Source organism: Falco cherrug, chromosome 1 (genome assembly GCF_023634085.1).
Source record: "Falco cherrug isolate bFalChe1 chromosome 1, bFalChe1.pri, whole genome shotgun sequence".
Classification (NCBI taxonomy): domain Eukaryota; kingdom Metazoa; phylum Chordata; class Aves; order Falconiformes; family Falconidae; genus Falco; species Falco cherrug.
The window spans coordinates 86,259,146-86,283,835 of NC_073697.1; the positions used below are offsets into that span (position 1 = coordinate 86,259,146).

The 24,690-nt window shown below is 44.2% G+C and overlaps 1 long non-coding RNA gene across 2 annotated transcripts; it reads right to left on the reverse strand.

Annotated features, from left to right (window-relative positions):
- Positions 1-3,759: 3,759 nt before the first annotated feature.
- Positions 3,760-23,466, reverse strand: LOC114017533 (uncharacterized). Of its 2 annotated transcripts, XR_008730684.1 has the most exons (7): positions 23,287-23,466; positions 22,603-22,670; positions 21,859-22,007; positions 20,207-20,336; positions 15,881-15,985; positions 5,619-5,747; positions 3,760-4,937 (listed from the first exon to the last, which is right to left on the reverse strand). It is a non-coding gene; the product is annotated as an uncharacterized LOC114017533 (long non-coding RNA). The 2 variants fall into 2 exon arrangements; XR_003562644.2 differs by having other exon boundaries at positions 3,760-5,747; positions 22,984-23,466.
- Between the last annotated feature and the right edge of the window lie 1,224 nt (positions 23,467-24,690).

Sequence of the window (24,690 nt, forward strand, 5' to 3'; positions counted from 1 at the left end):
AAGGTAATTTCAAAATATTTTCCAACTCTGCATCTTTTACCATATATATACCACCCAGGTTTCCAGGGGCCTTTGGGGTAAGAAGATCAGTGTTGTAAGGAAGCACCTTCCCTGCCAAAGTTTGATATTTGAGGAGCTCCTACTTGCAAAATAACACAGGCACCTGTTGTTTGTTTTGGCAATTCTGACATTGCAGTGTTCCCATAGACTCCACACACATGCAGTGGCTCTGGGAGAGCCCTTGCTCTCGGTGCTGGAAGAGATAGTGTTATTTAAATTAAAAGATCCTCAAGGTTTCTGAGTGGTTTAGCAAAGACTGCATGGAAAAGTTACTGTGCAACTGTCAAATAGTTGAGATTCAGGGCCAAAGAAAGGCCAAGCAAGTTGTCTGCTCTTGCCTTCCTTGGAAGGAACGCGTGCTAGCCATGGCCACGGCTGAGCACAGCTGCTGGTAACAGAAGCACTTCTTGACAAGGAAAGGTGGGATTTGCTTTTGGAGCACCCTTTCCTATCCAGTCCCACAGAAGTCTCCCAAGTAATGTGGGACCTATCCATCCGTTAGGGGTTTTATGGCTGTCTACACATGGGAGATGGTTCACCTCAGGGCCACGATGGGCTCAGGTCAGAGTGACGGTCCAGATTTGGACATTCGAGGGGGAATTCAGAAAGCTGAGCTGTCCTGCCCAGCTTTGGCAATGCTGTTGGAGTGATGGCAGGTACAAGGGCTCTGGGAGGCAGAGCAGCCTTCAGAGCCAAGCAGAAAACCCTAATGCAGACAAAGCTCATGCTGATTCTGGAGCACGGGCATAAGGTTTCTCTTCTCCTTAGTACCTGCTGTGGGTTGTAGTTTGAAGCCAGTAGGAGATGCGCCCACACAATCTGCTGGCAAAACAGATAGAATCCAGATACAAACCAAGCTTTAAGAGCACTAAGAGCTAGTGCTGGCACACATGTGCAGGCTAAAAGATGTGTCAGTGCAGGAGCCTAGATCAGGGGCAGGCACAGCGACTCAGCACCACACTAGGGAGGATGCAACAACATCTGCAACGAGGCTTTTTATCCTCTTCCAGAAAAAAAGCAAACCCATGGATGTTAACTGCGGAGTCGTGTGAAGTAACAACCTGTTACCTTAACACCCAGCTTCTTGCCTGAAACATGTTTTGTTTTGCTCAGTGTTTGTGCAGAAAAATTTTCAGACACCCCAGACAGTTGTGATTACTCACCTTAATGTTCAGCATTTATCCGTATCTATCTCACGGTAGTTAACATACGCAAGCCAGCCAGGCTTAGCAAATCTTTGCCCTTTTCTACATTATTGATCTGACATTTCCTCTGGAGTATTTCAACTGAGAATTAAATTAACGCCGTATCTATGGACATTACCTAGTTAAAACAGACCAGCTGCATAGGCTGGCACACCCTTTGTTTAGTCAACCAATTCATGAAACCTTGTTGTTATTTCTTAAAAGTGGAAGATGCCATTAGCAATGCTAATGCAAACTACCAGACTCATTACGCCTGGCGCTCTCCAGACAACCCTGAAAGAGCTCCCTCCATACTACCGAGGCCTCGCTCTGCAATTCCCAGGCAATAATAACGTGTTGTTTGCTTTTCGTTAGACTAGACGTGTTCTCGGGAGTAGATGCGCCTAGCCATTAACTGTGTCATGGCCAGATGTACCAGCCCGCTGCTGAATCTGGGGCATCTCCAGGGATCCCCTAGAACAGCCCCGCATTGGTCCTGGCACCAAGGAGAAGGCAGCACAGGTATGAAAGGCATTGTCTCAGCTCTTTCCCTCACTTCTCACATTCTCTTTTCAAGCTTAAACTGTCAGGCCATTTCCACAGTTAAATATTCATTTTCCCTTTTGCTTTTATGTCACGGAAACGCCATCGAAGGATCAGCAGGAAAAACAAATTACTCAGAAAACACTGCTTGGCCTGAGGAAGAAGTGTCCTCAGCACAGACTCAACCGCCTTCCTGGATTTACAGGGCTTTCTTTGGTATTTAATAAAGATTGCTGTTCTGACAATAAAGAGAAACATCTGCTGCCTTGTAAGTGTCTGGCCTGCTTTAACAGCCTTTATTTTTCCTTCTTAAGAGAACAGTTTGGATTGATTAAGACTCAAGCAAGTATTTTATACCTTGATACATCCCCAGCTTGTTGAAATCTTACCTGAAGTCTTAAAACCAAAAACTACCAAAAAATACTCATTAAATGAAAGTCTGGAAGACACGTGAGGGCCCTGAGACTTCAAAGAAGTACTTTCAAGGCTAAAGACTGGATCTAAAGACCTTTATATTGCTCCAGCCACAAAGGAGGCCTTCAGATGGGGTCTGGGCAACGAGCTGTGCTCAGGCTGGGGCTTCACTCCGCTGCAGCCGAGGGGAGTCCCAGTCTGTGCACACACAAGCCTCCTGCAGACTAAATTGGGGTACAATCGCCAGGCTTTGACTCTGGCTGATCTTCTACTCATCTGAAGAGCAAAGCAGCCAAGAGCTACATGCTTTAAGAGATGTCATGGGAGAAACAGAGGCTGCTTCAGCCCCTGCAGAACTGGGTCTTCAGACTAGAACAAGATGACTTTTCAGTTTGAAGAATGATAGCAAACATATAATAAAGAAAGCAAATCTGAGCTGATGGTTTTTATCACATATAAAGCTCTGAACAGGAATCAGTGCAGACTTGTTGGCTCCAAGCATAAAATACCTGTAGGGAAATAAAATCCATGTGCCACGTGGATTGCCCTGGGTTATTCCTCCATGGAATACCTAAAAGGAAGTTTTTGCTATAAGATTTTGCTTGCTTCTTTTAAACTCTTTTTACTTTTCATTTGCAAAAAGAAAAGCTGCAATAGAGGATGATAAACGTTAATATCAGTATACGCACTGTGCTGGGTAAAGTCATGTAGCATTCAGACAGATGATGGCTCCCTGTAAAAGTGTTTCAGAGGAGAGATCGGGCTTAGGGCTGGTTTGATGCTGATACATGCTCCAGGTTGCTGCTCTGCACCCTGTCAGAACTAGTCATGGGACAAGGGATTAAGCACACTCAGCAAGCGTGTGCAGCCTCTGAGCCATAGTGACAGTCCTCATGCTAAAAAATCATCACCTGAATAGTCCTGCTCAGCAAAAAAATCTTCTCCATTTCAGAAAGAGAGAAATGATGCGTTACACTTCCTCGCACAGCTTAGCTGATGTGGTTTAGGAATAATCCACCTTGCTTCTGCTATCAAATACATAAAAAAAATATCCTTGCCTCTATACACCCGAAGCTTCCAGTTGTGACAAATTGTGTAGTATGTTTTCTAATGGGGGCAAAACACACACTGGGGATTAGGCTGGGACCAGTAAACTCCTTCCACTTGTAGGATAAGAGATAGTTAAAGCTGAGGTCTCCAGAGGCAGGAGGCAGCTGCATTCCCTCTGTGCTGACCAGCTACATACAGCCACCTCCAGCCCCTCTGCGCTCTGAAACCCTGGGCAGACCCACAGCCTGGCAAATCGTCTCCCACCCACCACAGGCACCAGCCAGGGACCACCCTCACCCAGGCCCTCTGTATTTTGTTTTCCCCTGTGTTAGCAGGGACATTTAATTCACTCCCCCCTCCTGTAGCTTAATTCTGAAATTGCATTATAGGACTGGAGAAGGGCACAAACCAAACCTCTGGAAACATCATGATATCCAACCACAACCCACTTCTCTTTGCAAAGAAGAAATCACTCCAGGTCAGCTTCTGCCCAGCCAGTTTATTCAGCCAAGACAAGAGAACTGTCAGAGCAAATAATTGAGGAATAATATGATAAAACACAGTATTAGAAATAACTGCCTTTACCAATGGGCCTGTGAATGAGATGTGCTCGGTGTGCTGCATATGCCCCACTTGCTGTCATTTCTTTGCTCTGAACAGATTTGCTGAAGATTTGAGCCCTAATCTGTGCAATATACCATTATCTACAGTGTTTGTATTTGTATGCTGATCTTCTGTGGTTACACATAGACTTTGGCTCCCACGGGGACTCCCTAACACAATATTATCAAGTCTGTTCCAAATAACTGCACACTAGCTTTTTACATAGAGAAGAGATTTTGGTTTTCTTTTTTAAAAAAATTTAAACAAAGGCAACTGATTTTTGATGCATGACCCTGATGCACAGCCTGGACTTCAGAACCACAAAGCAAAGGCATCCACCACGTTTGCCAAAGGGCCTCATCCAGGTGCCCAAAGCAAAGGGCACCGTCACTGGTCACTGCTGTAGAAGCTGCAGGAGGGTGTCCACCCCGCAGCCCTTCCCTGGCACCGCCAGGCTCCAGGCTGGGGAAAGCTGGTGCAGCACCACATGAACTGCGAGCCACGCTCTGTGACCTGGCTGGCAGCGCCTGCTCACATGAGCAGACTTCATGATCATGCCATAACTCACACACTATTATGGAGACAGTCAAATTATGCTGAGCACAGAGCAGATCCTCCACTGATGTAAATCAGTGAGAGTCCTTTCATACACCAGCCCAAGATGAGATGTCTCTGAATCACTTTGTACTGAAAACGCAAGAAGCCAAGCACAGACCCTACACTGTTACCAATTAATGTTTCGGTTTTTAATGTGCTCAAAATGAAACAGTCCATGTCAGGAGTTTTATCTTGAAAGGGAAGAGCACCTGCCACTCCTATGGTCACAGTCTCCCTTTTCCTTTATCTCAGGCTTCTGACTCCTTAATCTGTTGTGGAATGTCATTTAATTAAGCATTTTCAGGGTTCACTCTAGGCCGTGGGATTATGCTGTAAGCAGGCAATGCTGGCCTGAAGTTGCAATAATTAAGGCCACGAAGGACAGTTTGGCACGTTGTCTAATCAGGGAGCCAACATAAATATGCCAGAGCTGGTACTAAGTATTTTCATGGTTGAAGCATTCAGACATACTAGATGGGGTTTCCCCTAATCATAAAAGGAATACAGAAATAAAAAAAAGTGCATTTTCCCATTAAATTAAAAAGGAAATAAAAACATTAGAAACATTCTTGACACTACAGCAACTGCACAGTTTATAACCTTTTAATAAGGGATTCTGAACACTAGAAATAGGAAGACCTGGCCAGCATATAGCATCGCTGCCTTCTGTGCCCCAGCTCCGAACCAGACCCCAAGCTTTGGACTTGTGAGCAGCCCTGCACGGTCAAACCCTCTCACTAAGAGGACTCTGCGGTTGGGCTGCCCCGTGCCAGCATGCCACCAGGGCCAGCTGCGCCCATCCCCACCCAGCAGCTCGCCTTGATGCCTGCTCAGCTGAAGCGGAGTGTGGGCCAGGACTACAGCTGGTGAGCACTGGTGCTCTCCACCAGCTCCACAAAGCAGTCCCTTCCAGCCCAGGGTGTCCTGGTGAGCGGGGCAGCAGGCAGCCGGGTCCTTACATCACACATTGGGCAACCTGGGTGAAGTAAAAGACGAAATGGCCTCCAGGGCCCAGGGTGTTCACTTGCTGTGTACCTCTGTGCAGTCGTTCACTGCCCATCTCTAGGAGGCCCAAGGGCATTCATGGTTTGCGTGAGGCGAAACAACCTCCTCCTCCCATGCTGCAGATACCCAGGCATTTCTTGTATTCCTGCCATCACGTCTTACCTTCAGCTCCAGCTGAGCTGCCCAGACTGCTCCGTGGGCATCACCCCTTCTCCTAATTGCTCTCCTTTCAATCTCTCCTGCTCTGGTCCTGTGCTCCCCACCATGGATTGTACACATGCAGACAAATGCCTGTGGAAAAGGACAGAAAACCTCAGCATGTGAGACCACTGCCTACCTGTCAAGGTTCCACACTGGTGATAGCCAGTGGCCACCCACCAGCCAGTGCTGATACCCACCCACTCCCGGCCTAGAGTTCATACACGGGCAACACCTCCAGGCATTTTCCCCTGCTCCCTACTCCTCCCATGGGATGGGAATTTACACAGCGTGATGTTTCTTTTACTGATAAACCTGCCTGCTTTCCCAGTTTGCTTGGGCTTCTTACATGCTGACAGAGGTTTGTTTTATCCTTCAACATGCTTAAACACAGCAGATGAGTACAACAACCAGCTCAGCTATCTGCTTTAAAGTCCGTATTACGGTTATACTATGAATGCTAACAGAAATTTCTTTAAAAATTAACAACTATGACACTGCAGTTTTGATTTCAAGGGCTTCTATTGTTTCCAGTATTGCAAGACATGAAAAGTTCATATAATACAATAACAGAGTTCAGGCCATTACAAAGGAAAGGGGGAATGATGCATTCAATTTAACCAATGTGAATATGAAAGGAAGACAAAAAGGCTGGTTAAAAAAAAAGAAGTGACAAATGTGAAAGAGCTGTATAATCTAGGCATAATTGGTTGCTTAACTGCAATTTTTACAGGACAGGGAGAAACCCGTGTGCCCCCTGATCGTACAGCACCTAGCAAAAACAGGGCCTTGGGTCTCTTTGATCAGATGCATCAGCAGATCACACAGCTGCAATTCAAATGAAGACTTGCAGAACCCAGGTCATTCTCATCCTTTTATGTGCACCTGAGCAAAAAGCAAACCAGACTTGAAATAAGCAATATTCCCCGGTTTTGTTTTCTGCCGAGCAGGCCATGGAGCCAATAGCTTCAGGGCTGTGAAAGCAGCGTTACTTCCCCCAGCGCCTCCTCATTATAAATGTCTCTTGAAACATGCTCAGTGTCATATCCATTTAGTGTCAGGTGACAGGCATTTTCTTCTGTAACATTCATTTTAACAGTGGTATTATTACTTTTACTTGAGTGCTTTGATTTAAGCCACAAGAGATGTCACAAATTAGTGTTTACAAAACTTAACACGAGGGGGCTGTCAGTACTTGCTTGAAGACAAGATTTAGATGGTTGAGACCCCATTGCGGAGGCAGCAGTCTAATTATAGGAGCCGGGGTACAGAAGGATTCCAGACCTAAGTGCCACCTCAAGCAGAAGTGAAATGAATGATGCTCTGAGTTCAGCTCAGAGGCACACTGGAACTGAACCCCTGCCACCCTTGCCATTTGGTTTTTGTTTGTGTTTTGTTTTGTTTTGGAGGGAGGGTCCCCCCCTTTGTTTTTTACACACAGTGCAAAAAGGAATTAAAAGAACAGAGTGACAGAATCCAACTCAGCTTGGTAACCACTCCATCTGCTTACAGCATCCTGACGCTGCCATTAGATACGTGAGCACAGTTAAACCGTGAGCATCTCTCAGCTGACCTTACTCATAAAAAAGCACTAAAGTTCCGTGTTGCAAGTGAACAGATTCCAAGATGGCTTGAATAAATAAATTGCTTGGCAATTCAAGTAGAACACACAAATTCTTCCACGTCTCAAGATTTCACTGGTATTACCTGTTAGTTGGGAGATTTTGTTTTCTAGCAGTTAGCTATCCAAGTGGAAGAGATCTGTTTTGCATTTGGGAAAGTCTGAAAAATATATGTAATTGCTATGACTAATAAACAGTCAGGAGAAATACAAATTTTCTAAAAGTATCATATTCACAGTCCTTCAGAGTAGTACAGAAGACGACAGTGTACAGAGGAATGCAGAGTATCCCTTAGAAACACGGCTCCCCTAAGAGGCCCTTCAGCAGAGCAAGGTATTCCTGTGTTCACCATTAATGAACAAAAACCTGCCACTAAAACCACGCTAGCATTAATTCCTCAGCTATGAGGAGTTTTATACAAGTGTAGACTTCTTTCTGAAATGAACACACCATCTCAGAGTCACTGATGCAGTGGAAGGTCCCATCACAAATCTCCTCTCCAGCCTTTCATCATGATTCATTGCACCATTCAGCACAAATCACAAGCTACAAAATTGCATTATCAGTACAGCTCTTTTTAATCAATTCAAGGTACTGATGTTTAAATATTTCCTGCACTAAGACGCAATTGCTGTTTAGACACGGGGTTTGCCTTTTTTTTTTTTTTTTTAAAGAAATCATTATAACATTCTCATAATTACTTATCTCTCAGAGGAAGATAACACAGACACAGCTGCTATTTCAAAGAACATTTTGTACATGTAGCTTGAACAGTCACATCTGAAATACAGCAGAGATTCTCTCTAATTCAGGAACCTATTTATTGCTGACTGCGTTGTGTGACAGCATCACGGCCTTAGTTACACTCGCAGCAGAGGTATTCATACACTGTGGCTTGCCTAAGGACTTCTTCCTCTGCTGGGCACCCGTTCAGCAAAACGTTGAGATAGATGCTTGAGATCACGCTCAAGTGATTTACTGAAGAGGGCTGACTGCCGCTGTGCTTACTCTGGGGAGCTGGTTTCCTCTAGATGTTCCTCCCCTTATTTCTCCCACCCAGCCAGGCAGAGCACCTCGCACCTGCCCCACCAGCCACCTCTGCTCAGCGTGGGTGGGTGCAAACCTCAGCACCCCCCCATGCTCGCCCTTCGAGCCACAGACCCACCTCTCTAATAGGAAACCTCAGGAAAATATCCATGTGGTAGATAAGGTCACATAATGCTGCTGGGGTCAACAGCAATCTCTATCTATCTGGATTTAAAAGAGGAAATAATGACCCTGTGTTGCAATTGAGTAATTCCCCTGTCCACAGGTAAGCCAGCGCTTCCTTCTGCCTGTAAAACGGGATGTTGCTTCCCTGCCTGACAAAGCCACACCAGCAAGGCCACTGCTCTGGGCCAAGTGGCCAGGACCAGGCCAGCACCCACTAAGTTTTATTACCAGTGGTACATTGACTCCCGCAGCATCCCCCATGAGCCTCCCTCCTACATTTGAATCCCCTTTTTTTTTTCCTGGGTGCCTGGCCCTGTCCTGCCTCTCAGCCCAGCAGGGAGGGGATGCTTTCCAGGAGGCTGTGCCCCTGCACGCAGCAGCATCCTCAGAGAGTGTCCCTAGAGCATCTCCCCTCTCCCACCTCCCCAGGGAGCAGGCTAATTCCATATGATGTGCTTTAATGCAGCATCTGCTCTAGTGAGTGCATTCGGAGGCTCTGAGATTGCAATTCACATTTCAATCAGTGATTAGAGACCCCTGGAGCCTTCCAGAAGCCAAGATTATCCAGCACTTTGCAAGTAATTCATTGGCCTTAGTCTGATGGGACCCGAGATACAGATCTCCAACTCTGTAGTACACACTCATCAAGGCAGGACCTTGCCCATGTGACCAAACCCTTCCTCTCATCCTTTCCTGCAAGCAGGAACAGAGCTAAACACAGTGCCCAAGCACCAGGTTTGGGAACTCCCAAGACATGATGGGCCATCAAGATCATCCATCTTCCACGCAGCACAGGCCCACAGGGCTTCCAGAAATTGATGCTGGTGGAAACCCAGAGGCATCTCTTAAGAACACATACCTCCTGACATTACTATTGCTAGTACTGGAGAATCCACCAGTGCTTGTGTTGTTCCAATGGTTAATTATCTTCACTTTTAAAAATGTGCACCCTTTTTCCCCTGACAGAAAGCTATGCCAACAAATTAGTCAAGCTAATCAGTACCCTGACTCACTACCTAACATCTAAGAACAGGAGAAAGAGATGAGATAAAATATATGGGTAATAGAGGTTCTAGAAAGCTACAGATAAAAATACCCTGAAAACTAGGTTAAATTACCAGGAAGATAAAGCACATTAGAAAACAGGAGGATATGAGTCAATAATTTACATTTCAGAACAGTTACTCAGACATTTACAAGAGTTTTCAAATGCCTGTCTCCCTCATCCCTCTCCAAAACTTGACCCTGACAATGATCCCTGGTAGTTTTCCTCAGAAATGAAGTAATTTTTACAGCCTCTTGAAATTTTGCTATACAAGAACATAGCAAACAAATGGGAAAGGGAGAAATATCGGGTTCAGGGTGGGATCCAGGACCTCACCAGATTACAATTGTTGCCACCAACACAGTGTAGTCGTTACCCACTACTTATAATTTAAATAAACTCCTAATGCAGTTCTGTTGCTAAACATTGTTCTTAATAACACAAAGGCTCCCTGACACTGTTAACACAGCTGGACCGCCAGCTCAGAAATGCCAGCTTTCTCCCCTACATTGTGCAAGTTCAACTGTTAATTTTGACAACTGTTTTTTAGTGAGATGCATTTCTTGCAGTGCAAATGCATGCTGACAAATCTGGGGCCCTCTGTGTATTTTCGTAAATTGCAATCCATTATGCATGTATATCTTCCTATAATGATATGTTAGCTTTGCAGTTGTAATGCAAGCTGTCCAAGTAACTGGTGGGAACATTTAATAACAATAATACTTTGCTGAGGATAACACAGCTACCTCCTTTAGGTATTCCTAATACACTCTCCTGGATGAGTTTTTTCCCCTGATATATTAACAGTTTAATAGTACACAAGTGAAAGCAGCTAGGTGGTACGGTAATAAAAAACTGCCCTGGCAGCTTACAGCCTCTCTGCAGAGGAAGCAGAACATTGACATGTCTGCAGTGGTTCCCACTGGGATCTTGCTGACAGCAAACGTCATGGATCAAGACAGTCCTAAGAGGATGCACAGCTCAATTACTGCACACTGCTCACCCCAGAGTGTGGCTTGAGGGCCTGGCCACATGTCCTGAGGATCTGGGGGCTGCGATGGGTGCACTGAGCATGTCCTTCCCGCAGGGAGTAATCGAGGCTATTGGGAAGCATTCCCTTCACCTGCTTTCCAGCACTACAAAGAAAAGTCGTCCTTGCTCTTTTAGATGATAAACCTTTTTTTTTTTTTCTTCCATTTGGCCCAAAAATATTCTGAACATAAAATCAGCAGATCCTGATGCAAAGGATCACATCTGTCCCAGAGGGGACTGACTGAGCACGTGGGGTATGCTTGAGACAGGGATGCCCCAGAACCGCTGCACACCTGACACAGCACTGGTGAGCCTGGATGCTCACTGTGTCTCAGGACCATGCCTTCCACACTGTTTCTGAGTAATTCTGCACCAGCAGCTGAAGCACTGCTTGCAGCCAAGGCAGGCCAAATACTCTGGGCTGCATTTAGGCCTGACCTAAACCGAGATAGGCTTGCATCACTTGGCTCAAGTCTGACTTGGCCCTGGATGCGTATCCCAGTAAATCATCTCCCGTCAACAGGACAATCTTCCAAAGGACTTCATGGTAGTCTGGCGGCACACTCCCTCCTTCCCGTTTCAGTGGTGCTGGCTGTTCTAGTGGTTCTGTTGACCTAGGAGAATATCTGGTGACAGGTATGATCAGCAGTGCTTTGTCTTACAAGATCACATTGCTAAAGTGCAAGTCTCCAACAAACAGCCAGTCAGCACAGAGCTGCCCTCCCAGGCTGGAAACGCTGCTCCGGTCCTTGCCCAAAGGCAGCCCTCAAAGGCAGCATGCGCCCAAAGTGCCGAGCGAGCACCTGACCTCCAGCCGCAGCCAGCACACACGCAGGAGTCAGCTCTCACATGAGCTTGCAGGGGTGTGCTTCAGACCCAGAGGAGAGGAGATACAACACAGAACTGAGATCTGTACAGTGCACACACCTATGTACTTAAAATAACACGGTCAGGCAACGCTGATCCCAGGTGCAGGCACACACACCAGCCCAGGGCCAGGGAGAGGAGAATGGACCAGGAGAGAACCCCAGAAAATCCAGCTGACTCAGCCATTCAACAAAGTCAAGTCAGAAGCTTTCCCAGCACAAGCAAATTTGCAAAGCAAAAAGCAAACACCAGCGTGGCAGATCCAGCTCTCAGCAGCAGGCTGGAAACCTGGCTGCCCCCTCTGTTTAGCACCACAGCCTTCTGCTGTCTTGCAGTTATTCAACTTAGCCTAAAACTTCAGGAATATCTGACTGTACCCAATATCAAGGATTCTGTCAGAAAAAAAATGAGACAGCAGTTTAGTAAACCTCAAAAAAAAAAATGGCAAGTTATGACACACAAAAAATCCACAGTGAAGCCTAGACACCAGATAAACAGACCAAAGAGATATTTAGACACAAGCATAATTTGTAATCCCATTCATTTCACAAGAGTTGCTCCCTATTTTAAATTATACAAAATAAAAATAAATTATAGCATCTAGAAAGAGAACCTCAGGAAGTCATTAGAACTTCAGATGTTGGTTATAATCAAGAAAAACGCACACACGTAGCATGGAGAGGGCAACTCAGCAACACGGGTGATACAGTTCCCTGGGATTTATAAGCAGGCTTGGTGTGGGGCAGAGGGAAGTTTCCCCCAAAGCTCTGCATGCATACGGTATGCAGCAGCCATGCAGAGCTTTACATGACAGCCTAAATGCAAATAAGAATCAGAAGTTCTCATTTCTTCTAAATTGCTCACCCGTTTTGTTCTAGCATACAAGATCTGGAGTGCTATCAAACATGTATCAAGACTCCAGATACTTAAATCTAGAAGAAATTAGGACCTGGACTTTGTAATCTCAAATCAGTACCTCCTCCAGCTACTGGAACAGTCTTGATCATAGTTAAAAAGCAGTTTGCACCATCTGTTACTACTGTCAAATTAATTATTATACTATTTGGTTGTATTGTATTTTAAAGGACTGCTTCATAGAAGACTTGAAAAGCTCACAGTGGAAAGACTTAACTGACATTAGGGATCTGGATCAGGCCCCTGGTGAGTGGAAGAGAATTAATATTAATTCTTAACTTTCCTATTTGAGCATGACATGCCCCCAGGCTTGCTGCTTGTCTTAGCAGAATCACTATCTCCTGTTTAGGCATGACAATATTTGTCAAGTGTAATGCTCATTAGTCTGCTGTGTGGTCAGGCTAGCAGTGTATAAACACTCCAAAAGATCAGGTAGGGACTAAAGGTCTGCTCTTTGTGGTCAATTATAGCCATCAACATTAATGATGTCACCATGGAGAGCTATGCAGGGAGAAGAGAGAGAAGTGCTTTTCCAAGGTTAGGCTTGACAACGTACCTTGGCTACAAGGAGCTGGCAATGAAAAATGTAGTGTGCACCTCCAGCCACTCTCTAACCCTCTCAGTGATTTATTTCAATAATAGTCTAGTGGCTTCTTTTTTTTTTTTTTTTTAATACCTGAATAAAAGACAAGCTTTCTAACCTGAAGTGCATTCTCTTGTATTCTTCAGAATTCACGTTGTTGATGATACTTAAACCTGATGTTTAATCAAAGAGAAAAAGCAGCACAGGGGCTGACGAAAGTTTCCTACCTCTGCCTTCATTTTTGACTCTACATTTTCCCCCCACACCCTAGGATTTCCCACCAAAGCTGAGATTTTGACTATTTGCTTGGAGCTATGTTCTATGTGAACTGGGAAAAACAATGTTTATTTTCCCCTGTCTTTTTTTTTTTTAAATTATTATTAAAATGAGGCTATAGGTTTGTAGATCTCTTTAAAAGTGAAGGGTAAAAAATTAACTTTAATTCTTACAAACGCAGAAAGACTTAGCAATATTTAAAAATACTCACCAAAGAAAAAAACCATCACTATTGCAAAACTATTGATATGCATAATCATCCTCAGCTGGCAACATCCCATTTACTACCAAAGGAGAAGGACCACTCATCAGCCCTCTGCTGCCAATCCATTGCAGGGTAGAGCTTCAGTGAAAGCATCATCAATGAAAGCAGAAATAGCATGAGCTTCTGAAAGCCGTATATAGTTCCCCGAGCCTGCTGGAGCACTATAAATACAAACGAGCGTGAGACAGCAATAGCATGTCCTGAAACCCCACTGAAATTTGGCATAGGCATAACTGTCTCGATGAAACCTATCCATAGAGAACTAGGTAAGCATGGATATTCCCAATTAAAAAAATAAACTTGAAAATGCATGGTCCAGCCCTTCCCTAAGCAGGAAATTACTTAAGCACATGCTCAATTTTAGGCAGAACTTAAAAACATGTATTTAAGTTTAGGACAGCTTTAATGCTTTGCTGAAGGAGAACTGCTGTGATCAGTCATCATCTGTTTAACCTATGATCACTGATTTCAATTTAATCAGCATCTATCACGCCACCAATTCCACGTAACAGAGCACTAATATTGGGGTCCTGGCCATATTCCATTCATTTAATTGCATTTGTCAGCCTAAACAGAACCCTACATGTAAGGTTACGTACTTGTCCACCAAGCAGACTGCACAGCAAACAGTAGCATGCAACATCTGATGTGTTCTCTAAAAAAGAAAACCACATTTTCTGTAAGTGAGGTGTAGCTCAGTAATTCAAACTCTCAGCGTCCATGAAGTCCTGCAATCCGTTTATGCCTGCTTTGTAGAACTGACGTTTGCTCGTTGCTCTAAAGCCTTTTATTTCTCTCTTTTCCTTTCCAGCATGTGCTTTTGTACTTATCAGGGTACCTACAGTATTATTTAGGTTGCTGCCTGCGATATTTTCAAGCTACTAGAAGACAGTTTCTTAGACATTTTCATAATGTTTTGAAATGCTGATGAGGATTTAGCATTAAAATTAATGGCAGCCAGCCGTGGTCTTTCAGATGTGAAAGACTGTGCAGTATTTTCTGGGAAAAAAAGGGGGAGGGGGGGCAGTGGGGAAAAGAATGGAGATATAAATAGCCAGTCTTGCTTTTCTCCAGGCAGGATCCTTTTAATCATGTAAAATAGATTTTAAAGATTAAAGACTCCAGGCTCTGTTCTGCCTTTGCTCATGTCTCGTATCACCAATTTTTTTGTATGTAATTTGAATGAAAAAGGACACACATGGTGTTTTTATTTGCATTACCCCAAACTGGAATTTCCCCTTGAAGAACATAGCCCCTACCTCCTCTGCAGTGAGGAGAAAACCACCACACCTGGGTGGAACAACACAAAACAGAAGAAAAACCAATTCCAAATTATTACCCTACTTCTTGGACCTGGAACTCTGAATTTCCCTGAGATTCAATTTAGAGCTACATCTTATAAGCTGAAAAGGAGGCAGAAGAATTACTGGTCCAGCAGCTATATCTGTATATGTATGAGCTGCAGTCCCAGATTTCATCCAGATATCATCCTACTTTACACGAGAAAATCTGAACTAATTGAAACAGGAGCATTAGTGCTGGGAAAAGTGGCTGCACTGGGAGACAAGAGATCTCCCTGTCCCTGTCAGAAAGTTCAGTGGTACCAGGGCTGTTCTGGAAGAACTGCCAAAGGTGGTGGGCAGAGAGGAAAGGCTCAGCCCCACAGAGATAAGGTCGAAGTTCTCTTGCAGGAACAACGTGACCTGACATAAAGACAGAGGAGATGCTGGGAGGACAGACTAGGCCAAAGAACTAAAGATCTGGGGCAGAACAGACTTCCCATGGCCATCAACAGTCTGCTGACGGAGGCTTCCTTCTCCTGCCACTGGCATGATAACCCCTGCTTTGCCACATCTCTCCCTCTCACCAAGGCACACAACGCAACAGCAGTTACATCTCAGCACAGGTCAGTCTTCACTCTTAGATTTAGTTTTCTAATGCAAGTTGCAATCAATTCCTCTTACACGTTGACTAAAGCATCCTTTCTCCGCCTTACACCCCTCAGACTTGCAGCTATAGTCCCACCTGGTTTCCAGCCATGACTCTCTCCTGGAGCAGGAAGTGCCTTATCTCCTCCAAGATTCTGAGGCCAACAAAAATCAATGCTGCGATGTATTGATTTTATTATTTGTACTTAGTTATACTTGTCAAATGAAGTACAGGATATCTGGATAATTCTCTTTGATTACATTTATAAATACCCAGATCATCCTGACTTTGTTCCATATGCGAAAATATCAGTGGCCTCATCAGCAAAAAACATGGAGCCTTCCTTAAGGGACCACCAAAAGTCATCAGCTGTGAACAAGTATTCTTTCCTATTCATAAGCCAAAGAACAGAAAGGAAACAAAGGACACTGTTCATCAGATACGAACCAATAAATCTTTCTAATGACATTTGGAATTCACCTGGAAATCCTGGCCAAACCTGGTAGTTTTCTGATTGGCTTCATCTCCATGGGTTTGACAAGGCAAGTCTTGTATTCCACACAATGACTCTGCAATCCATGTGGCCTATGGAAAGAGATATGCAAGAGCAGAAAAGCAGCATCTGAATGTAAGAAGCTCTTGTCATTCTACGCTGTGCCTTCTTGTTGGGACAGTATGGTTAGAGTGAAAATAAATGTGTGCAGCTCTATTACAAGAAAATAAAACATGGCTGTAATTGAAAGACTTTGTCTTGACAGCCCTGGAAGTGAAAGTTCACAAAGCACACACAGTGTGGGAAGCGTCAGCATAAACCTCCCACACATGCCTCCACCAGTGCAACCAGGGGATAAGGGCAATGTGTTCCCAGTCTCTCAGCCTTCTTCTGCCTCTGCTGAAAATGGCCACCAGTGTTTTCAATTAATTCCAGGTGGTTTTGTACCACAGGCACTGATCCACTTGGAGCTGAACCAAAACCGCTCCCCTCACTGCATAGATAGCACACATACTCCGGTCTCTCCCAGCCTGCAGATCTGTTTCAAGGTCCTGACCCTAGTTTTTAAAGCCCTTAATAGGCGAGGGCCTAATGAACCTTGGAGACTGCTTCTTGTTCCACAATCCAACAGCTGTGATTGCTCTGAGTGAGCAGGGCTGAGCAAGCTCAGGGTAAAACCCCCCTTGCTTTCTGCATCCAGGCCTCCCGACACCAAAGTCTCATCCTCAGACCCTCATCTGCAGTCCTGCCACAGCCTTCTTCACTATTGCTGCTGCAGTATTCACTAAAAATTAGCACAAGATAAAGAAAAGCTGCATTTGAGAAAAAGTAAAGACATTTCTTCAGGTCTTCACAGAAAACAGTCATGGTGAGACCATGCCCCCAAAAGCAAAGAGAGAGGGACACTTTTTCTTAAGTTATAGAAAAGTAGCGTTGGGAAACAACTTGAGCTATGAATACCTCATCCCTGTTGGGCTATAACAAGGGCAGCTCAAGTACTGGAGCCCTGAAGAAGCAGCTCTGCAGTTAATAGGACCCACTGGTCCACTTCACATCCAGAGTGGCACAGCCAGGTCCTTGCAACGTGAACCCTTCTTAGCCAGTCTGGGCTGAGGCCATGGCAGATGAAAGCAAAGGCACCACAGTGCATAGGGAATCTTTAAGCTTGGTTAGGACCAACACAATATGCAACTGAAAGAAGAAATTCCCCATTACTGATGGATTAGTGCTCCCTGGTTTGCTTACCAGCCTCTTCTCGCTCTTCCACATGCAGCCTGTGCTTTTTCTGCTATAGAACTATGAATAGAAATGCAGAATTAGCCTGCATCTCAACACTGGTTTGAAAGTTTGTCTGTATCTCCATCCTCCTTGCTATTTCATACTTTAATATCAACTTTAAAATAGATTAGAGACTGATGAGCTGAAACAAATCCAGCTCATTACTCCTACAAGCACTAGCACAGCTCTTCTGCTAGCCTTCCTTCTCCTTTGATTCCATCCTCCTCTTGCCTCTGTCTTCACCACCTGCACTGTCCCTTCAAGCATCAGTGTAAAGCACTTGCTCAGCCAGTGTGCTGAGCCACAGCAGGGTGCTCGGAGCAGGCACCCACACCTTCCAGTAACCCACCAAGTACAGCATATGCTGAAGCCCTTGTCTTGCCAAGCACCTCATCCCACTGTTCCTAACCACTGAACTCCAGCTGGTCACATTGGGTCCTTTTAAACAGCATGTTCATCTGCTTTCATATCCTGCTCTGTTTTGTAAGTGCAGGTTCCTTCAAAAGAATAAGCAGTAATCACTGCAGCCACACCTATGCTGGAAATGCCTGAGCAATGATCTGTAGGTCATGCTCACAAAGAAAACAAAAGCTGTAAAGAAATAAGCGTCCATTCACTTTGAATGTTGGTATCTGGTCCTTTTCTTCAGCAGGGACCTGATTCTTTGAAGCACTGATCTGCCGTATCCCCTGAGGGACTTGATTTTCTTCTCACACATGCAAATATAAATCAGAAGTCGCTCTATTGAAGCCAAGTGAATTATGCAGGTGTAACCTCAATGTGACAGAGAGGGCTCATGGATGTCAACAGAGACTGGAACAGGTGCCCTTTCATTTTTCGCATGGTGATTTTTCATTTTCAGCCACTTGGTTTTGCACAGCTACAATAGCACATATACAGCTGTGATGCAACAGGACAGGATGGCTGATATTTAGGAGAAATCACACGCTTAGATCAATGCACACTGCAGGTATTCAGCTGGAACCAAATGTGTTGGAAGCAATGTAAACCCCATGGGGCTTGTTCACTAATCAATAAACACAAGGAATGTATGCCACTGAGTTATTGCTGCAGTGTTAATTGTAGCTATACAGGTTTGTTGCATTGGTTGGTTGGTTTTTTGGTTTTGTTGGGGGGGGGTTTTGGCATTGCTAAAGAAACAGACATCTTCAAGAACTATAGCTTTTACAAAACAGACATGATATGAAAAATACATTTCTATTCACTTATCTGATGTTTTCAACTTTAGGAAAACATATAACCTCATTAGAAGCTCTCAGTGCTTCCTCATGAAGGAGAAAGGGAAGTTCGTAGTGCTTCTAATCCCCTGGTTTACCACAAGTGACATTTAAACAGTCACCTGGGGAAAAATCCCAATGGGAGCACTGACAAAGCTTACCATTTGAAAAAGGTCAGACCTCCTATTCTTGTTCTGAATAGATGGTGCTGACCTTAAAAACCTCCCACAGTCTCAGTCCCCCTCCTCATAAGCATATGATGGAGCAGCCAGCTAGGGCAATTCTACCCAGGAGGAGGTGCAGGCTATCATTGCTCTGCAGAATTTTCTTATTCCTTGTTTTACTCTTGACAAATTACAGATAACTCATCTTTGGGCAGGTGCTCAGGAGCATCAGCAGCAGAGACACGAGTGTAGGAGCACCAGACAGGGCACAGGCTGCAGTGGGGAAGAGAGTTGCCCCTCTCCAAGGTGACTTGTCTTGAAAACAGATAGCAAAAATGCAATAGCATTCAAAACCCTGCAGGACAGGGCATTCTGTGTAAGTGGGATAGAAAAAGGGGAATTCACAAAGACTAGCTTTAACCATAGCAATTCAGAGCTGGAATTGCAGTTTAGCATCTCTGATTCAGCCCCTGGAAGAGCCTGTTAGATACAGATACTGCAAAAACTAGTCTTACTCAGCTGAAGTTAGCTTTGTGAGACCTCTCCCAACTCATCGCTTATGTAGAGAAACAAAGGGCAGGCAGATAGAGAAACAGTATTTCCACCCTGCAGATGGAAACTAAACCTCTGGAACCACCTTGAGCACAAGATCAGGCAAGGATCTCAAAGCAGAAGTCAAACTCGGATTTAGTGAGGTTCTAGCTCAGGATGTTAATTGTGAGTTCATCCTTCTTCCTGACATGATCTTCTTAGCCTGATTCTGTAAGTGTTGTGGGCTACACATGCTAACTCCTCAACTTTACTGAGGATTGTCATCCTAGCACCAGGCTAAGTAAAGCTAGCACCATGCCAGGTAGCTGGATGTGAATATAGCTCTCTCCCCCCCTCATCAGTACAACTATCAGAGGCTGATCCTCCACATGGGCTGCAAAAGAGTAGACTTCCGACTGAGTCATCCCGTGGGATGAAATAGGACAGCCCACAGTGGTAATCCCAAATGCTGCAGTATGCTAGAAAATCAATCCCTAACTGCTGCAGTCATGAAAATACAATAAACATGCCCTATGATTCCATTTTTAGTTGCTTTTCAATGCAGTACTGCAGTTTGTCAGTCTTTCTTGTCCCAGCTGGAATAGATGAATTGCTGATGCTTTTTAGGACCATTGGCAGATGAGCACAATAGAAACATCGCTCAGATATTGATGACTAATGCACACAGAATGTTTCCAAAAACTGTGTTGCCATCACAGCTAAACAAAGTGTACTAAATTAACATTCACATGGAAGGAGAGGAGCTCATTTTGGCATATTCAGCACTTAAATGAACCTATGGCACCACTGCGAAACTCAGCTGAAACCTAAAACTGGCCATGGTTCTCTTGAAAGTTTCATAGATCTCCATAACCCTAACTCAGGTTTCAGGCTGGCAGCAAAGCCTGGAATATCTCACAGGGTTTGGGATTTCATTATGGAAATTTCTAGCAGCTACCAGGAGAGCTTCTCTTGGGTCACAGACCTACAGACCTCTAGATATCATCCTCACTTTAAAATATTGTTGCCTTTCTATAAAAATTACATGTGTTACTTGTAAGGCACAGTCTAGTTCACCTCAAAGCTCACAGAAGTCTTTTACCAGCTCAAATGGATTCGATCAGCTTCTTCATGGGAAACCTGGACAGTTTCTCCTTTAGGACTGGAAGTAATCTGCTTGGGTATGGCACAAGCCAGCGTTGACCGGCAGAGGCAGAAAACCCTTGCAATGCCTGAAAACGAAAGCACAGAAACAGAACCTAATTTAGACTGAAAAAAACCAACACAACACCCAACGAACAACAACCAACACATCCAACAGCAAGAGACAATGGAGCTAAAAGACTGACTAATAAAGCAAAAGGAAGAGCCCTCTGTCTAGAGCAGGATTAAGTAGATGACTCATGAAGGAGTTCTGCTGCTGTCATCTCTGACTAAACCTTACGCTTAAGTCCAGATACAAAATGATCTGACTCAATGAAGAGTTAAGAGCAGAGGGAGCCAGCACTCCCAACTCCAGTTCCCCGCTCTCTGTCATTTGAGCACTCCTACACAAGTAATCCTTTCACTTGAAAAATGATAAGCAAAAAATTTTTTTCCTCCCTGTGTGCTCTTAGACTTCCTATTATGACAATAACAAAACTTATAAATGCAAAAGCAGAACATAGACCATTTCAAGTCTGAGATACAACGCTGCTTGTTTTGTGGCTGAAATAAGTGTCTAAACATCTGCTGCTTCTTAGATACTTTGTGAGGATTGATGTTCTAATGCATTTAGGACTTGCCTTGAATACTTTTTTCTAAACCCCTATTCAGGTTATAGTTTGTTCTTCAGACACAAACAGACAAACAGAGCGGATCCCAGTATCTCTGGCTGTGTATTTAATGGTATTAAACAACACCACCCTTAGAGCACCTTTTTGTAAGGATTTTGATCATCTTTACTCAGGTAAAACTTCTATTGACTCACAGTGTGCTTTTGCAATGCCATCAAACAATTAAGAACCCTAGATACTGACTTGTACTTCATAGATAAATACCTATCATTCTTCTTCAAACAAGAATATCACCTCCGTGCTCCTGGTTATCCAACTGCTGAAAGCCAAACAGGGTGGATTATATTTTAACAACCTAGCCTGACATACACTGCTTGAAAGCTCCCTTCAAACAGACTGAATCCATATTCATGAAATTAGTGAGGGGGGAGAGGGGAGAACAGGAAATGTCCTTGAAAATAAGAGAATAGTAGAATGCTTTTATACATCTCATGGATTTCTGTTTCATTAGATTAGGGAGCGGTGCCTTTAATGTAACTAACATGTGGCAACCACAGGGTAACCACAGTGAATAAATCTGTCCTGCAGGAGGAAGCTAAAATGCAGCAGGGTTTGCTTCAACTGCGAGGAAAGAATCAAAAAAATCTTTTTAGTCCTGGTTGCAACTGGTGGTGGGGGGAAAGAGAACTGAGAATACACTAATAGTGACATCTGAAAACAGAAATATCTCAGCATTTGTGGGTGGGGGAATCTAACAGGTCCCAGCATCCTGTCAGTGCTCCTGCTCATGCTCCAGATTTGTTCTAATTGAACAAAAGCAAAGTAATAGATCTGAAAGGGAAAGGCTTGAGGTGCTCTTAAACAAGATAAATATATTTAATAACAGCAGCTAATCATAACACATTCAGATATCACACATTTATGTGCAAAACCCATGCAAGCTAGAGGAATTGCAGTAAGGCTGTGTGGTTCAAATTACCCGATTGTTGGGAGATCAGTCTGTTTCACTGCTCTCCTTCAATATTCCCATCAGGACTGCAGCTCCTTCACTTTGTTCCCCAGACAGCTCAGCATTTAACAGATGTCCAAAGTAAATAATGATCATTTGGTAGGTTTTGGGAATAGAAGCTAGATGGAAAAATCACAGTCTAATAAAACAATCAAAAAAGTACCAGCACATTATGGGACATTTCAAAATAAATTAGGATATCTTTTAAATCTCTACACAGTAGTGTGTATTTTAAACCAAAAGACTGTATGTCATTGACTTTCCCCTGAGTAATCTAAGTGATGGGGCTCTCTGAGGTGCAGTAATAGGATGTAAGTGAAGAAGTGAGTATTATTTTACCCATGCTGTGATAATCTAAATGCATCACTGCCCAGCATCATAAACTGTGAAGTGAGAAGTATGAACAGTACTTTCAAAACCCCCAAGCATTTGGGGATTGCAGGAGAGGGCAGGGGACCAGGTCTCAAGTAAGAGGGAACGTAAACATTTAAAACTAAAGCAGAAACAACATAATATTGTTTTAAAATCTAAAGAGCAAAACTACAAAAGCTTGCTTTTCACCTCTCCAAGAAGGAAAAAAAGCAAGGCAGAGGTAATGGCAAGAAATAACATTGCAAGCAGAGAGTGCAGTTCTTAATAATCAGCAGCATTTTAAAGATCTTCTTGAAGTTTTGCGCTGAGACACTATAATTAAGGAAAGAAATCAAGGCTTACCAGTTACCATCTGTCTGGAGCAGGGAGGGAGCCAATACTATAGGCTCTCTTCCATGGAGTAATGCACACTGCAGAAGTATTAGGAAGAGAAAAAAGTAAAAAAGCCATTACAACATTACAACAGCCACCCTGTAGGTCATGCACTGTTTTCCTTCTCTTTCCCAGCCAGCCAGATGGGGTTTCTCCTTCTCCCCTGGGAGCAAGCCCTCGGCACAGCCCCCTTCCTGCAGCCAGCCACCTCTGTGGAGGACAGCCACCCCTGGGATGGAGCCTGGCCGCCTCTGCCCAGTATCCCACCACCCGCATGGGGAGAAGGCTGCTCCAGGCTTCATTTAAAATTCTGTCAGGAAGGGGAAACCAAGCCTTTAAACTGCCACTCACACACAGACTGGGGTGAACAATGCAACCAGCTGAGAGCAGGATTATTTAAAGGGAGATTCAGCCCAGTTCCATGTTGTGCCTGAACTAATAAGGACAAATAAATTACTTTTAAAGCATCAAGACAGAGAAAAGAATCATTATATATGATTATTTTTAAGAACTGTTTTAACATCCTTTTCAATGTGAACTGTGCAAGTTAATGCTACATAAACTGAGGAACCCACAGAGGTTTGTTTCTCTGCTGGAAAAGGATTCTCACACAGAGATTTGTTTCCCAGGAGATAGCTGTATCTGCTTACCTACCTGCATCCTCCACAGCCCACCTAGAACCAATGCAGACACTGCCCATATAGGGCACACAGCTCCCTCCTCCTCCTCCTCCTGGTTTGCAAAAATATTCTGTGTGTTGGCCCAGAGACAACTAGGATCAAGGAGCAGAAGAGTCACCGAACACGCCATAGAAGGAAGCTACATCTGTTCCTCTGCACGAAATCTGCAAAACAAAAAGGTGGCAACTGACAGTCACATGCAACTGTTTTCCCATTTGTAAGTTACCCACCATGACAACTGTAAGCACTTTCACAAAAACTGCACCAACACACGTGCCCTACGCAAAGCTCCTGCTCTTCTCCAGAACACCCCTTCTCTCCTCCTCACTTTAATTCACACTACAACAATCCTGTGTTGCAGGCTTGCATTTATTTGCGGGTCATTCCCATTTAGTTTCTTTTGCCTGTCATTTTTTTTACACCTTCCACAGAGAAGGCAGATAACTCTATAGAGAATTTATATGCCAGTAAGACCCAAAGAAAAATCCAGGTACAGCTTCAGCAGGATATATACCTGCACTGAAAAAAACCCTTATAGACTGATCTGTGAGTTGCTCCCAAATTACTAAGGGTGATTGGATCTGAAAAACATAATAGCTTTGTACACCAAGCCAGTCCTCCTTTGACTCCAAATGCAAAATTACCATTTTTCTGCTGAAAGGGTGATTTCATGCCATAACTTGCATGACTAAGGTTTTCAGAGAAGACTTTTGTTTAGATAAGGACAAGAGATGCCCTGAGGCTTGTATTGTAATGTTATATGGATATATAGATAGAGAAAGAAATTTTTTGTTGAGCTGAGGGAGTGGTGTGATTTTTATCTGCATGATTACTTACTGACAGACACTGGGAACAGCGAGATTCTTCTTGACCTTTTTTCACCCCTGCCTGGTTGAAAACTTCACAGCCAGCCTGCCTTTGCAGCACCTGCGTACCAGGGGCAGCCCGACCTGCAGCTGGCTTCTTTGTGCGCCCACCGTCATCTGACTGGAGACTGTGCTATCTTTAAAATAGAGCTGTTGCCCATTTGAAACCCAATTCTACAGCTCTAGGGGGGGGGGCGGAAATAATATACTGATCTGGGGCTGACAATGGTCCCAAAGGAAAATGGCCAACAGAAAAGCTTCTTCTGTGCTGGTATTTTTAACAGCTCCTGGGATCTGGGATTTGCCCTCCGCTTGCATTATTAAATAAGCTTGCACTTGCATTGCTTTTGATGTACTTTCAACCTCCAGCTAGCATCATCTGCCTTACAAAGCAACCTGCACAGCTCTGGGTACACCAGCAGTTGGATGATCACCAGGAAAGCACTGTACATGCTGATGCTCTCCCATGTTTACCACTTCTGTGGTGGGTGTAGTCCCTTCATGAATGCATG